The following is a 16,765-nucleotide window of genomic DNA, read 5'->3' on the forward strand; positions in this document are numbered from 1 at the left end:
ATGCAAATCCTATTCCATTTACTTACGTACAAAAATGTCCCCCTGTCAACTTTCAATCGAGATTTAATCGATAATTTATTCGATTAATATTTAGATTAATGCAATTTCAATCTATGTTAGGTCGACTAAATTAATCGCGATTAAAATATGAGGATTAACTTTTTTTTATTCCACGGCATGGCTCTTACACTTTGAGAATATCTGAAAACGAATGAACACAAGGAGCCATTTTGCAAATCCAGTAACTTTGTTATTACTTTTGACAGCGCGTGTCATGTGTCAACACAGAGTCGACACAAAGTCGAAACATTGCGACTACTTTGTGACTGCAATATTTCTCAGCCTTAAACCATATTTATATACATCATAATTAACAAGTTTCGTAGTATGTAAAGCGTTATTTCTGTTATTTAAGTATAGTATACGCATCGAAGTACTAAAAATGCATCAAATAATATAGTTGTGAACACAGGCACTGAGAAGTAAACAATTTCATTTCCGGCTAAACTAAAACAATGTGGTGGCGCGTTGATTATATTACACTTAGTTTATCAAATCACTCGAGCAGTTTAATTCCCCATAATAATTTAAGTCCTATTGTAATATAAATGCAAACAATATATAATTACGTCTTGTAATCCGTTTTAGAGATGGCGTATTAATGTCACTTATTTTTATATAAGCATTTTTCCATCTGACAGTTTCCATTTGACAGGAACAAAATGAACGAATGATTTTGGCATAAAGTAGTCGCAAACCCGAAACAATGTGTGCACACGGCGACCACACTTTATGTCACTTTGTGTCATGTGTCGACCCTTCCCCATTTCTGGTAACTGTGTCGACACAGCGACGACTCTGCGACTGGAATTGTGACCGAAACAGACGGTGTCGACACAAGATGTGTCAACACCGCGTCGTAACGGCGACTAGAAATGGTTGTATGGGTAGTCTAGTGTAATAAAAATAACACATTTAATTTAAACGATCGGTTTATTAGAGCTAATAAAATAGATTATGTTTACTCATATCACGTGTGAGTAAAATATTGCCAAGACTGATACTACTGATAGGTATGGCTCGCACTGTCAAAATAAAGTTACCAACTTATCAGATCTCAACAGTGTTAGCAAAATTTTCTGTTCAAATGTTTTATCATTGACTGTACTTTTCCTTAGACAATCAAATGAGAATGATTAAGACGGTTCCAACCAGCCCAAAGTTGCGATTCATAATAAAGAGTTCCGATGCTGTAGGTAGGGGTTCTCCTGCCAGTTCGGTAGGTACCTACTCATCATATTGCACTGACATCCATCCGTACGTATTGGTATGCTAAATTTCAAATATTGTACATTGGAAACTGTACATAATGAACTGACATACAAAGTTATCCGTTCTCGTTGTTTTTGGGCTTATATACCTACGTATATTAATCTATTAATCAGACGTGATTTTATTTTAAAATATGTTTAACCCTAGTTTGCATGGTGAGAGAAATTTCCATTATAACATTGTCATATGAATTAAAGGTACTTTTTGTACAAGTCAAGTCATTATTATTTAATTTTAAAGACTTTTCACTTTCAACACTAATTGATTTTGCATTTTAAGTATAAATTATACGCAGTACTTTAATTTTTAAAATTAAGTAGGTACATACCTTTGTGGTCCGAATAATATATCCCACACAAGCCTCAGATAATCATATAAATCCTCGCGTTAGATGAAGGCTGTGACACCTAATGAATTAGTTAACCTACGCTACGCTTCAAACGATTAAGTTTAGTCACCCAATTAACTGCGCTACAATAGATTAAGATCGCTAATGATTTAGGTACACCGAGCTCAATGTGGAGCAACAGAATGTGTCGACATTCAAGTCTACAACTTTAGACAGTGGGTGAGACAAATAACGAGTGTCGGACACTTTGTACACAGTGCTATCCGAATAGTACATATCTATCAATCACAGCTGTTTATCAAGTGCAGTCGAGTCAGACACGCGAAAATTGGTTTCATCGATAAGTTTCATCGCAAATTGCTATTGACTGCCCTTACATTACAGCTCACAACTTTTGTCAAATTTAATTCTTGTTGAATATAGCAGTAGAATTAAAACACACATAAACGGAAGTACAAATGTTGCAAAGAGGAAATTTGTACCTATCTTATACATAACCAGTAACCAGTAACTAACAAGTCAATTCGACCGTGCACCTGAAATCAAACCGATATTTGAATCATATCAGTTAGTGGTCATTAGGTACGTAGGCCAAAAGGTGCATTTTTATGTAAAAATCTGGACTCAAATAACTTGAATAAAATCATTGAATTCAGACCTCTGGGTGACTGGGCTTAAATTATTGCAAATGAGCTCTAGAACAGAAACCCTTTTCAAGCAATAGATCGAATTAAAAATCCACCTGATAACGTAAAACCATATGTATAATGGCATATTTTTTAATGTTGGATACCTACTTTATGAAACTTCTAGTCTAAATTGTCAATTTTGCATTTGCAACCCTAACCCACTGTAGAACGAACGACATCTACGCGCCTCCGATACTTCGATCACGGGCAGTATTAGGGCCGCCGAGACACGTGTTTTTGTTGGATACATTCGTTAAAGATGCGAATAGAATATATTGTTCGGTTTCTATTTTTTTTTACGTAAGTAACTAACTGATCAAGCTGAAATTAACGTCTTTTTAGACGAAGAAAGAAGGTCGAAAAATAGCCAAAAACGGAGTCGTGAATAATTTACCTTTAAAGCGGGTTTTCCACCGCGAACGAGTAATGAGCGAGAGATGGCTAAAGCGGGTTTTCCACCGCGAGCGGAGCGGACTCATTAAGGACTTAGTTTAACTCGCAAGACTAAACTACGTACTTGTGTTTCCACCAACAAATAGTCGAGCGGAAATGACAAAATGAGCAAAAAGAGTTGAAATGAGCTCGCTCAGCTCGTGAGAGCGGAGCGGTGTCATTACGGAGTCCGGTCAACTCGCAATGGTAAATTACATAGGCGCGTTTCCACAGGGAAAGAGGTGAGCGGAGCGAGCCAACTAGTTAAAATGAGCCCGCTGCGTCAAGGTCCGGCCGACTAGTTTGAAAAGGACTCGTTGCTGTCTCCGCCCCTCCCTACCCCGCCGCCGCCGGCATCGAGCGCGCTTTCATATTGCTGTGATAGCTGAATGACTGATGAGTCGTGTTTTTTGGCAAATCGTTAAATAGCCTACTTATATTCCCCCTTCAGTGTTCTTTCTCGAATGTGTTGGCATAACCAAAATCTTCGTTTGGCGCTTGTTTCTCTGTTTTATGTACAACAATATGTATTGTTTCTTCTTGTATAACTAACTAACTAACTAACTATTTTGGCTCAGCGATCCAAAGAGAATCTTGGCCTCCGAAACGAGAGCGTGCCACCTGTCCCGATCCTGCGCAACTTCCTGCCAGTTACTGACGCGAAGCTGAAGCAGATCCGCCGCCACACTGTCTTCCCAGCGATACCTGGGCTTCTTCTTGTATAAAAACTCGTAATCGCTATCACTTGATTCCGTATCGCTCGACATCATGTTCAAACACGACTGTGTGGTCGACCAGTTCAAAACTTCAACTGAACTCGCTCTCTGTGGAAATCGACTATTCATTTTCTATTTCTCATTTGTCGTTCAGCCCGCTCCGCTCATTCCTCTTTTTCATTTCTCTTTTGCGGTGGGAATCAAACATAAAGCGGGTTTTCCACCGCGAGCGGAGCGGACTCATTAAGGACTTAGTTTAACTCGCAAGACTAAACTCCGTACTTGTGTTTCCACCAACAAATAGTCGAGCGGAAATGACAAAATGAGCAAAAAGAGTTGAAATGAGCTCGCTCAGCTCGTGAGAGCGGAGCGGTGTCATTACGGAGTCCGGTCAACTCGCAATGGTAAATTACATAGGCGCGTTTCCACAGGGAAAGAGGTAAATAAGCGGATAAAGCCAACAGGAGTAGTCATTTCTCCATACAAACGTACTCCTCGTTTTCCTCCGTGGTTTTTGAAGCTAGAGCAATGATTTTTTCAACACAGATTAATATTGCCAATATCTGTGTCGGACCGTTTTGCTTTTTTTGATATTTTTGTTTTTTAAGGCGCTAGAGCCCTTCAAAAATGGCCAAAATAGCCTAATTGACTATTAGACCAGCGGTGGAACAAAAATGGGTTTTGATAACATTAAAGTTTTTTCTTTTTTGATATGTTATTGTAAGCATGTTAAATAACGTTCATGTAAAAAGTTAGAAAATTTTAGGTGGAGCGTTCGGCCATATTTAAATATTTCAATTTTTGCTAAATAACTATGTAAATATAAAATTAAAGTTACAAAAAACTTTAACATATTCAATAACACTTTAATTTATTCACAATATTCGGTTTTTAGAAATCCGGAACAGCTGCTTTCTGGTGAACGTAAAAACACGAATTATTATGTAAATACAGAATTAGAGTAGCTGATATTGCAAAATTACGATATTACCTATCAACTTAGTATACATGTAAAAAGTTAGAAATGTAGACAATGTGCTTGTCTAGATATTGATTTCTGGTTAAGCAGTATAGCCAATATTGAATTAAAGTCTGTAGAGTTAATATTACACGGTCATAATAAAGATCTTACTTCTCACACAAAAGATTAGAAATATAAAATCACGGCGACACTAAATACTGATACGTAAGTAAGTATGCATTCCGAGCTTATATTTCAAACGCGCGGCGTTTTCGCGCGCCGCGCTGTGCGCCGGGGCAGGAGGCAGCGATCGACGGTCGCGGGCTAGCGGTTAGCGCGGTGACCTTAAAATACGCAAAGCGTTTATAAAATTATTATCAATGGTAAATAGTTATTTTACACAGTACACTAATGGAAACTTACCTTCCCTTATTTATTTCTATATGTACTAGGGATTGCCCGCGGTTTCGTTTACGTAGAATTCGTTATCGTGTTAAGTATAGAAATAATAGATACATTTGAAAATTATTTTAGGTGCATTGTCATACAGATAACTACCCTTGTTAAAGTATTCTTCAAATTCAATACACAGGTGTCATTTCAATATAATTTTGCGTAATTTGGCGCTTTTAGGTTATAAATGACTAGCGACATATATTTTTTAAGATATCATAAAATCAATTTCAAACTAACGTTATTCAATATTTATAATTTTAAAGTCAATATTACCAACCAACTGATCCAATTTACCTACGGAAACAACTCAAAATTTGCATCAAATTAAATGCCACTTTTCTTATCCGTTTCGAAAAATCAAGAGGGCCTTTACGAGCTGATGTGATGAAAATTTTATTTAACCTTCGTCCCTCGAATCCTTCACTACGCTCAAGGTTCAATTTTACGAACCACTCGCTACGCTCGTGCTTCAATTTTAGAATGTTTGAATTTGTGAATGTACTTCCTGCCTCGCACAGCCAAACTGTGGAATGAACTGTCCGATACGACCTTCAAACCTTAAAAGACCCCCATCTTAAAGGTCGGCAACGCGCTTGCAACCCTTCTGGTGTTGCGGGTGTCCATGGGCGGCGGTAATCGCTAACCACCAGGTGATCCGTCTGCTCGTTTGCCTGCTATTTAATAAAAAAAATGTTTCGCTTGTTTGGGTATCAATATTAGCACGAGCGGTTAATCAACAACTTTTCCCCTTGTAAAACAAATAAGGTAGAGTCTGTGCGGAAAGAGAAGAGTCGTGGGATTTGAGGGCGCGCCAGTGCTATTTTATGGTTTTTGCTATGCTGACAACACTGGTCACGTGATTATAGTACGACACTAAAGGTCATGATACTTGAATCCCTTTTGTTCCGTTTTGTACCACGGCTTACGAAACGGAGCCTGGTGGTGGTGTCGGCTCGTCAACTCAATCCTCTGATTTAGCGCAGGTACTAGTTTTCTTTTTAAAATACACTTGTTTTTATATCTCAGATACTAAAAAGTGACTGCGATTGACAAAACTGCTAAAACTATTTAAGAATCTGCCCAATACAACTGTAATTTTAGTACCAAACAAGATACGAGTCTCATTTATGTACTGCCTAATCTGTGCAGTCCAACAGTTATTAAAACCGGGTAGATCGGGTAGAAATTGGGCAATAGAACTGTAATTTTATCTGGGATATATTTCACCCATTGTAAACTTGACTTGTAATGTATGTGTACATTATTAATAATAAATATGAATATGAATAAAAATAGTGCATAAGTAGGTAGGCCTTATTGGGGATATGTCCGGTTCTCTCATCTCACGATATTTTACTTCGCCGAAAAGTCACTGCTAAATATGAAATATAATTTCATAACTAACAGAACCTACAAATAAAGAAATATTTTATTAGAAAAAGTTTTATTCTTTGTAATCGAAGTCTGAATTAAAATATTCAATGTCACTTATGTTTGAGCTAGCTTCAAAACAACCAGGGACACTCATAGAACTATCTTCATCTGAACTGGATGTGCTTGAATCCGGCACGTAGATTACGAATTCTTGTATATCACCTACTTAGCGGTCTTTTATTCGAGATACCGTAGGTACTTTTACACAATCCTGAAAAAGAAATTACATATAAATATGCGTAAAATGGCAAGTATCAAGACTATTTGTCAGTTATTTTAAAGTTCATGAATGACCTGCATATTTATGAAAATTAATGTATTTTGAATGAATATACTTACCGATTATGTACCGGAGACAAGTTACTTAGGGGGCTTATTAAATAGGTAATTATTTAATATTAAATACAACATCAATATCCGCGAATAGCGGAAACACGTTCCGCGACTTTTTGTAAGTCGATAGTCGGCTTTTAGCCGTTTTCTTCCCGCTGACAAAACCGAACAATGTTAAATATAATTTTCCTTATGGTTTTATTTACGGCTTTATCGTGTTTTGAAAATATTTTATACATAAAACTTGCGGTTTTTGTTAATAAAAATTTACATTGACAGAAGATTGTTTACTTTTTACAAGACAGGTGTCAAAGGTTTGATTGCCATATAAAATTTAAAATGTTAGTTCCCGTTTCTGCCACGACTCTTCTCTTTCCGCACAGACTCTAGGTGAAGTGCAGGCATATCAGGCCCGGCGGGTAACAAGGCCCAGCATTCAAAAATAACAGTTGCTCCCTATTATTCCCAATTATTCTGAATTTGTACTTGTTGCTAAGAAGGCCCACTGTCAGTGCAGGTAAAAAGGTCCAGTCCCGGGCCTTATTGAACATATGAGATGAAATATTAGATTAAAATATTTTAAGATAATTTTGAATATTTTTAATCTCTTATTAATAAGGTCGATTTGAAGAAACTTCTATAAAATTATGACTTATAAATAACACTTGCACTGCGTGGGCTGTCAAAATTGCTGCAGACTTTTCTTGGTCTAACTCTAATCATTTATCACTTGCTTTATTGACCTAAAGACGTTTATAGATCAAAAAGTCTAATAACATTGCGGCACTTATACTTTTTAAAGGCAGTAACTATTTACAAGTGACTTTTTTTGTTAATACATAGGTAGGTATTTACGATAGAAGTGCGAAAAATAGATATTTTGCAACGAGTGACAAATTTTAACACACGGCCAAAGGGAGTGTTTTAATGTGCTTATTATAGCACCGGTGTCGTAATGTAGCACCAGATGTACTGTCAAAATTATGTTAATATAATACTTATTTGTTACGAATAAATATTTATACTGTAAAAAATTATCCCACCAAACACATTTTCATGTAAATTGTTGCTAAGACGAAACCATAAGACTCGCACTGTCAAAAAGTTGTCAGATCTCTTGTCGAGCCAAGCTTCAAACTCTACAAGCCCTAACTTCACTAACTCTACACCTTAGTCAAAATATGTGGCTTGGCTGTTTCGCTACCGCCACATGGGCATAAGGTGAAAAATTTATTAAATTCATTATTTTTAGGGTTCCGTACCTCAAAAGGAAAAATACTGAACCCTTATAGGATCACTCGTGTGTCTGGCTGTCTGTCTGTCACATCCTATTTGCTCCGTAACTACTGCACCAATAAGTTGAAATTTGGTATACACATGTAAGTCTATAACCCAAGAACATACATGTAAAGTAAATAATAGAAATTCAAATGTGACGTTCCACGGGAAAAGGTACCTTATGAGGGTTTCTAGTTTCGGAGTTATGAAATGTTTTGTAAAGAGGTGAAAATATGCTCAATTTTTTTTTATTGTGTGATCTCAAACCTTAATGCGTAACGTTTGTTTACCTGTTTTTATTTTTGTTATAAGTTAGTTATAAGCCTAGTAACGTCGTCTCAGAGTTTAGTAAAAAGGTACCTTATGGAAAAAAGGTTGAAAATTTCCAAAAAAACTAGTCAATACGGGAAAAGAAGTTTGGTAGAGAACTGTATTAGCATTCTGCAAAACTAATTTGATAATTTCAGTTCTGGTTGGGGCGCCTAGCAAATATTATAACCGTACATCGACCGACATTATAAATCCAAGTAGCCTGCTATTATACTAAAGTTACTCTCGTCAAGTCTTTCTTAACTAGAATAATCTTCATTTGGTTTGGTCGCATGCAATAAATCAGCCATTGGTTTGCTGAAAAATGCCAATACCCGACGCATTACCTTATGGAATATCTAAGGTCATTGAACCTCAATGCCGCTTGTCTTCAATGGCAACCAAAATATATTATTGATAAGAAATAGACGATTTATAATATCTTTACCCCAAAATATTATTAGTTTATCCTAACTGTTCCATCATCATCATGCCTCATCATGTAACTTAACCACAAGGTACCTTTTCATTACATACAAATTATTGGTCTTTTTTAAGATTATTATGACGAAGAACCAATTAAATTTGTGGCAGTTTAATGTAAATTAATATTTTCTATTCATAAAAGATAAAAGCTTCAATGTGATTGATGTTTTGTAGTGATGTATTATTAGATTTATTTCCATAAGGTACCTTTTCGTAAATGTATGGAGCAAATACTGTTATTGTTATGTAAGTTTAAAGTGGCATAAGGGGTTAAATATAGTATTTAGTTGGGGTTTTAGGATTTATTTCATTTGAATGACAGAATTTCTTTCATATTATGTGCTCAGAAAAATTGATTGTGTGTTACATTAAAAGTAAAAATATTCAATTATCTGATTTTATATGAAAAAGTCAGAAAATACATTTTCACCTCTAAATCGGTATTGTTTTTTGCTTAAACTGTCTCTCAGTGTCGTTTTCTAATAGATAAAATTTAAATCTAGAGAGCTCATTGCAATAAATCGTGAAAATGTAATAAAACTTTATTTTCAAGAGACTGGTTAGTATACACATAAATCAGTCGATATCAAAGGTTTCTATTTGCATTACAGAACAAGTCGCAACATTTTTTAAATCTCAGATATATAAGGTATTATTATTTGTAGTCAACTATGTAACTTACTTCAGGAACATAGTTTTTTAGGCAGCTAAACTTAAAACTTCTGTATCGTAAAGTTGCTCATTTCACAACATTATTATCAAAAAATCATATCTCTTTTGTATTATCGATAGCTTATTTATTGTAGATTACTGGGGTATGCATAACTCCATACCCACCATAAGGTACCTTTGACCGTGGGACGTCACAAATAAAGGGGTCACTTTTGAGATGAATGATAAATAGAAGAAAAAAACACTATATCTTGTTATATATCAAATTAAGGGGCTCATTGTGAGAACCTCAGATATATTTTTTCATAATTTTAAAATAAATAGTTTAGAAGTTATTTAAGAAAATACGCAAAAAATGACCATTCCCCGCCCCCCCCCTTATCTCCGAAACTACTGGGTCTACAATTATGAAAAAAATACACATATTAGCTCTTTTCCTATAGATGCCAGAAAAACCTATTAGAAATGTGCAGTCAAGCGTGAGTCGGACTTAAGTACCTAGTTTTCCGATCCCTACGGGTTTTTTAAAGACATTTTACTCACTTTTCTCTAAAAAAAATATATATTGTTAAAATTGTGTAATGTACGGAACCCTTGGAACGCGAGTCCGATTCGCATTTGGGCGGTTTTTGTATTATACTTACAGTAGTTCTTGTAGAAATGAAACGGCCAAGCCACATACTTTTGGTGTAGGGCTAGTAAAGTTAGAGGGCTTGTAGAGTTAGAAGCTTGGCAAGAGATCTGATAACTTTTTGACAGTGCGAGCCTTATGGTTTCGTTTGGGCAACATTTTACATCAAAATGTTTTTGGTGGGATTTCACTTCTTTTTGTAAGTTGCTTATGACAATCTTCCATGCCCTAATTTAAAGGGTTGGGGGTGATTTACTATTAAAAATCCTGAAATAAGTATCTGGGGGCATCTGTTACACAATGTACTTCTTACTGATTCCCCATATAAACCCTTCACCCCGTAAGGGTAAACTTTGGAGTTAAAATCTGCCTTCACCCCGTAAGGGTAAACTTTGAGGTTGAAATCTATTCTATATCCTTCCCCATAACAATACCTATCTACATACCAAATTTCAACTAAATCGGTTCAGCGATTATTGATTCCCCATACAAAATTAAACCCCATCTTCATCCCCTTAGGGATAAAATTTTTTTGAATTTATTTGTTGTTTGTGTACTAAAACTATCTTACATACCAAATTTCAGCTTCTTAGAGGACTTCAGGAAGTACCCGGTATTGATGATCATCAAGTGAGTGAGTCAGTGATATGAATAAAATCTAAAGTATAAGAGCTATGCAATTGATATGCTTAATAAGTCCGAGAACTTTGTTTATCTGGTATAATCCAACCCCAAGTTATGAGGGTTCCAAAAAACGACGAAGCGCTTCGAGAAAAGGTAGATAGTGCCCTTGCGCTTTGCTCGTCTTGGCAGGGGCACTGCCGTGCCCCCAGATGTTAAAAGATGATACTACTATAACTAATAAAGATTTATGTTTAGTTACCTACTATTTTCGCGTAAACTAGACAATTTTTATATCTTTAGTTATTAAGGCCCAAAATAATTATTTTCACTTATTATAAATAAATCCTCCTGTTATGAAGTATCAAATATTGTTATTTGTATATGTATAACTCTTAAGTTAAAAACAATAAAATCTGTTATTACCTACTGTCAAAATGATTATTTTTTGCGGGATTAAGTAATACACTGCTAGTGTTCAATAAGGCCCATAATAGGACTTTTAAGGTATATTTTCCAAGAGTATCGTAATATTTTTATAACTATTTTGGTATAATGAAGAAACTTAAATAAATGAGAAACCTATTTGAGTGAGTTTTTCATACTTCATATCCTGTTTATTAAAAAAAACCATTTTAATTTAAGGTGGGCTGTATATAGGCATATACGGCCCACACGGAATATACAATAAGGTAAGTGGCCTCACTTACCTTATTGTATATTCAGGATGTATACCGTGTAATATTGAGCAGTTGGTTTATAATATACATATTATGATATTGACCTTGAATAGGACAGGACATGACAATAGGAACCAGAAATAGGTATAGTTGGTCAAACCATTTGTCAGTAAATAAAAACAAAAAACTATATTCATCCTTTTCTTTTGGGTGCTAGTACTAGTGTAAGTCAAAGATAGTATGATGATTCTCTCTGTCTATGTTTGAAATGAGACTTTGTTTTTACAAACTATGTATAGTAAAAAATAGTTGTGAATATCTTGTACATTTTTATTACAATATTAGTCAAGATAATGAAATATAGCTGGTCAAGCAAATCTTGTCACTAAAAAAAGGCGCGAAACACAAATTTTCTATGGGACGATAACCCTTCGCGCCTACATTTTTCAAATTTGCCGCCTCTTTCTACTGCCAAGATCTGATTGACCAGCTGTAGGTATTTTTACGTAATAAGATATTTTAATTTCACGTAATGTCCGCATCTAATTTATACATGTGCACGGTAAACAAACAAATGAATGATAAGAAAAGACAGACAGTGTTACTGAGCGGGAGGTGGGGCGAGGGGCGAAGTATAGGTAGGCTATGATAGGCTCTCGAGCGCCGCGCCGGCGACTGACGGACCAGCGCGGCGTATGTATGAATTTCGCGCCTTTTTAATTAGATTTTACTATTACAATGCAAGCTACACGCAGAAATTTCTTACTTTCCATAATATGGCTGCGTATATTATTTTATAGTAATAGACTTATTTTTACAGACTCTAATTCAATATTAGATCTTATAGGACAAAAAACGCATATTAATTCTAGAGCATATATCTTATTCTTCTAGCTTTTTAGCTTGCCTATTAACTTAAAAAATGAGATATGTTGTTGTGGATTTATTAAACTTTAATTCAATATCGACAAAATAATAAGCTAATTGTAGTTTGATAAAGAAGCACGTTAAAAAAAATTCTAATAATTTTACATTATAAAGCGTCATACATATTATAAACAATGGAACTTAAACATTGCACTTTAATTCAATATTAAAAAATCATTACTAAAAATATATAAATACCTAATTTATATCTAACGCTCGTTCTAACTTTTCATCATATATTGCAAATATGCTTAAAAATATGTCCCATATCAGATAAGTATCACTTTTTCAACTTTAGAATTATCAAAACTTATAGTGCAAAAATCCGGTCCCACTATTGAGCTATATGCCGCAATGAGAGGCGTGGCATTCAAAACTGATATCAATTAGCCAAAAAAACAAAACGGTCCGACACAGATAATTTCATAATCATTTAGATTTCCAAATTTGGTTACGATTGGTTAAGTTTTGGAAGAGGAAACAGAGGAGTACGAAACCTCGATTTTTGAGATTTTTACGCAGGATTTTTTGCCTTGTCCTTATCGCACTATTTTTAGGTGCCGCTTCCGTTAGCGAGACGGGTATATTTACCTAAAATATTTAAAACTCAGCTCCTGTTTCGTCTTAAGTTTTGGCTAGTTGTTTTTCGATTGTGCTGTAACAATAACATGTCGCTCCTTGAGAAACACAGTGTCATTAAGCGAAAAACGTGTTTTTTGGGTACAGAGCTTTAAAATTTTCGAAATCTTCAAACGTCTAAAACTGCCGTACTAGAGATAAAAGAAAGAGTTTTTTGCTATATTTTGTTAGATTTTGAACTAATCTTGTGAGTCATTTGAGTAAACTGTGTTTTTTTTGTTTAATTTCTAAGATAATTCAATTAAAAGAAAATTGTAATGTCACTATTCCGTTTAGTTTTGCTTAATGTCACATGACGACTTCGCAATATTGATTCAATTTATGGAACAGTGACACTATATCCAGTTATTTGATATAACTTAACGTTTATTTCAAAGAAAAAGCGCAAATAGAATCATTTTACATGGATGTTAATTAATATTTACTAAAGTAAGCGACTTTCAGTCTTAAAAAATTAGCAAATATGACTAGTTTTTCTTTAAAACTAGAGTATTCTTAGCTTGTTTTGTTTGGCTATATTTTTACGATCAAAAATTACCAAAGTAAATAAAGAAAGGGGAGGATAATATTTGGGGGGTGCGATGCAAGGGGCCCGAATGTCATGTAACGGACCCCAGACCAGCCTCTCCTGCACGTGGTCACCCTGTGGAATACCAAACAAGCCTCTGGCGATCCACCAACCCGCACTGAACCAGCATGGTGGGCTTATGGCCCAATCTCATTTGACATGTACGACTCCTCGTTACTGCGCTAAGTACCCTGTAAAAGTGGTGCTAAGAATCCCCGGGCGAAAGATACCCAAGTCATCATCATCCTGCTAGGCCTTGTTCTCATTTACTTGGGGTCGGCCTTCCCTGTTCTTTTCCTCCATTCTGCACGATTGAGTGCAACGTCGGCGTCTATATTGAGGTCTTTCAGGTTTCGCTGAACCGTCGTCAGCCAGGTAGCAGGTGGTCTTCGACGTCCTCGCTTCGTCGTTGAAATATCGAGCGCTACCTTAACCATGTAGTCTACAGGACGCCTCTGTACATGACCGTACCACCTCAGAAGTTTTTCCGTTAGCTTTTCTGTTATTGGCGCTACTTTGAAACTACCCGGCGGAAGATACCCACACGCTTTGTCGTCAAAAAGAAGTGGCAGGACAACATTGTCGGATTATCAAATTACTCCGACAAGGTGGCTGTGTTGACGTTAAGCATATCCCAAATCCCAAAGCTATATACCTACCTTAACCGCAATCAAAGCCTACGCATCAACATCTACACATTGCGATGATAAGATTGAAGAGTATTACGAGATTATGACCCTCTAAATAAATCTACTGATGAAAAGCAGGAAACATGGACCATTGTCCTTGGTGAAGTCAGATCAAGCACACATACATAGTCGGACCACATATGGCCTTGGCAGCAGAAACGACCGTAGTTCTAGGTCTATTCCATTTGCCTTTGGTCGAAACATGAACGTAGATAAGTAATTCTTTCTTTCTCAAAAAAACTTCAACGTCGCTGGACCTGGACTTCGCCTGGCGGAATATCACACACGAAATCGACTACTTATATAATAATATTTTCATCTGACAAAAGTTTAATTAGATATTTATTTATGTAGGTATTAGGTACATCACTAGGTTTAAATTTAGTTCCGATCACAGACCCGTGAGAGCAAAAATAAAGTTTAAGACTTAAATCCACCGTAAGCAATTAATTCATAAATAGGCAAAACACCTAAACAGAAACACACTCTTATTTGTAACCACGATCAGTTTAACTTAGAATTACGAAGTAATTTTGACACCTTACAAGAAGAGATACCTACCACAAATACACATTCAGAAGTTCAAATTCAAAATAACAACATTATAAATACTTTAGAAACAGCCAGTAGCAAAATTAAACCAACCCGGAAAAACAACAAAAAACTCACAAGCGACACATTACGTTATTAGAACTAGCTCTTCTGAAGGAGGTACGAATTCTTCATCATCATAAGTATTATCTTTATTAACAGTTTCAACTAAAACGGTAGTATTAACTTTATTAAAATAGCTTTAAACTTTTTTGTCATTCAAGACACATTGAGACATTTTCTACTGTAAGAGAACAATAGTTTTATGGGTAATTAATAGGTAAGTACCTACCTAGTGATAACAATAATTAATGTGTGTTTTGTGTCACCTTGTCAGAAATAAAATTGGAACATAACAGACATCACAAAAATAACTTGCTAATTATGATGAATGAAAAAGTATCACACAACACATAAATAATATTATATTATAATTAATAAATATGGGAATCTTACACATACCAACCTAAGGACTGTATCGTTTATTATAAATACAACTTTACTTAGCCGTTTTTTCTGGTATTATATTTTTATTAAAAAATTACACATATAGTTTAATTAGTGCTTTAATAATAAGTAACATTTCGTCCTGGGAGATCACGTAAAGCATATGGTTTGGACAATATTTACCCAATCCTCCCGAGTAACTACAACGATTTCGGACAAATACTGCAAGAAAATTTACGGTTTGCGAACAAGACGAGATATTACACAATATAAATCGTACTATGTAAACAGTAATTACATATGATTCGTAAAGCGAAACATCTGGGCATAGTCTAATCATTTCTTTTAGTTGGAAAAAAAGTTTTGGATCTGTGCTTGGTGGCCTTTTAGAGAATATGGCATGTTACTTACGACAACCCCGACTTTGGTATACAATATAACCATCATGGAGCGTTTCTATCGACCTGTTCTAGCCATGGTTTAACGCCATGAATGTCCGTTAGGCTTTGGATTTCGGTAGATTCTTTTAGCTGTTTCCCTCATTTCGCTGGCGTCAGAAATTGACGGGAATCCAAAATGTTGCATAAAAAGTCGTTTTCATGTAAAGATAAAAATTCACCACATTTATTCTGTGGATGTTCAATTGAGCAAGCATGAAAAGAACACTTAGATGGCTTATTTTGGCAGCATATTAACCTTTTGTTTCTTTAAATCGTACCAAGGAATCGGTGAAATAGTCTCAAATTAAGCTCGATAGGCTTGTCCAAATTATATTTGTTAGACGGAATTAAAATCATCATAAAGTCCCTAAAATAAAATAAATGTAAAACCTTCTTATATCAGATATGGCTTAAAAATACCCCCAGATTATACCTTAAGAACATAGTAATACAAAATAATACACACGTCAACAGTTAGACCAGGTTTTATCTGTATTTATAATAAACGATACAGTCCTTAGTTCCACAGTTAGATCAATAGGGCTCGTAATGTGGCTATATCTATCTAATTATAAATAGTCGTCTAGTAGGTACCCATAATACAACTCTATTATGAACCTTATAGAAAAAATACAACACAGTGACATTAAACAACGAATGACATTCATTAACCACACCGTTATAAGCGTTCTGTACCAGTTGTAGTGGCTTTAAGCTTAAAACGACATTTTTCACTTAAGCATGCCAACTGTCGCTATGGTGAACTAAGCTAGCATATTGACACTACACAGATAATGACGATCGACCTGCTAAAACTTCTGTCAGCTTCTTAAAATCACAATGTCACTTAAAGTAAAAGAACAGTACGTTTTTATTTTTAGTCAGCATTATGGCTTTAAGTTTTAAGCAAAACCGTCATTATAGGTATAATGTCACTTTACTTATTTCAAAACGTTATTCTATTCTATGAAATTCAAAAGTACAAGTGTCCTTAAAGGGAAAAGTACGATATTGCTTTAAATTGAGTTTTGATTTTGATACCATATTATAAGTTTAAAGTGACATAGTACGTATAGATACACTAT

Source organism: Cydia fagiglandana, chromosome 8 (assembly GCF_963556715.1).
Source record: "Cydia fagiglandana chromosome 8, ilCydFagi1.1, whole genome shotgun sequence".
NCBI lineage: Eukaryota > Metazoa > Arthropoda > Insecta > Lepidoptera > Tortricidae > Cydia > Cydia fagiglandana.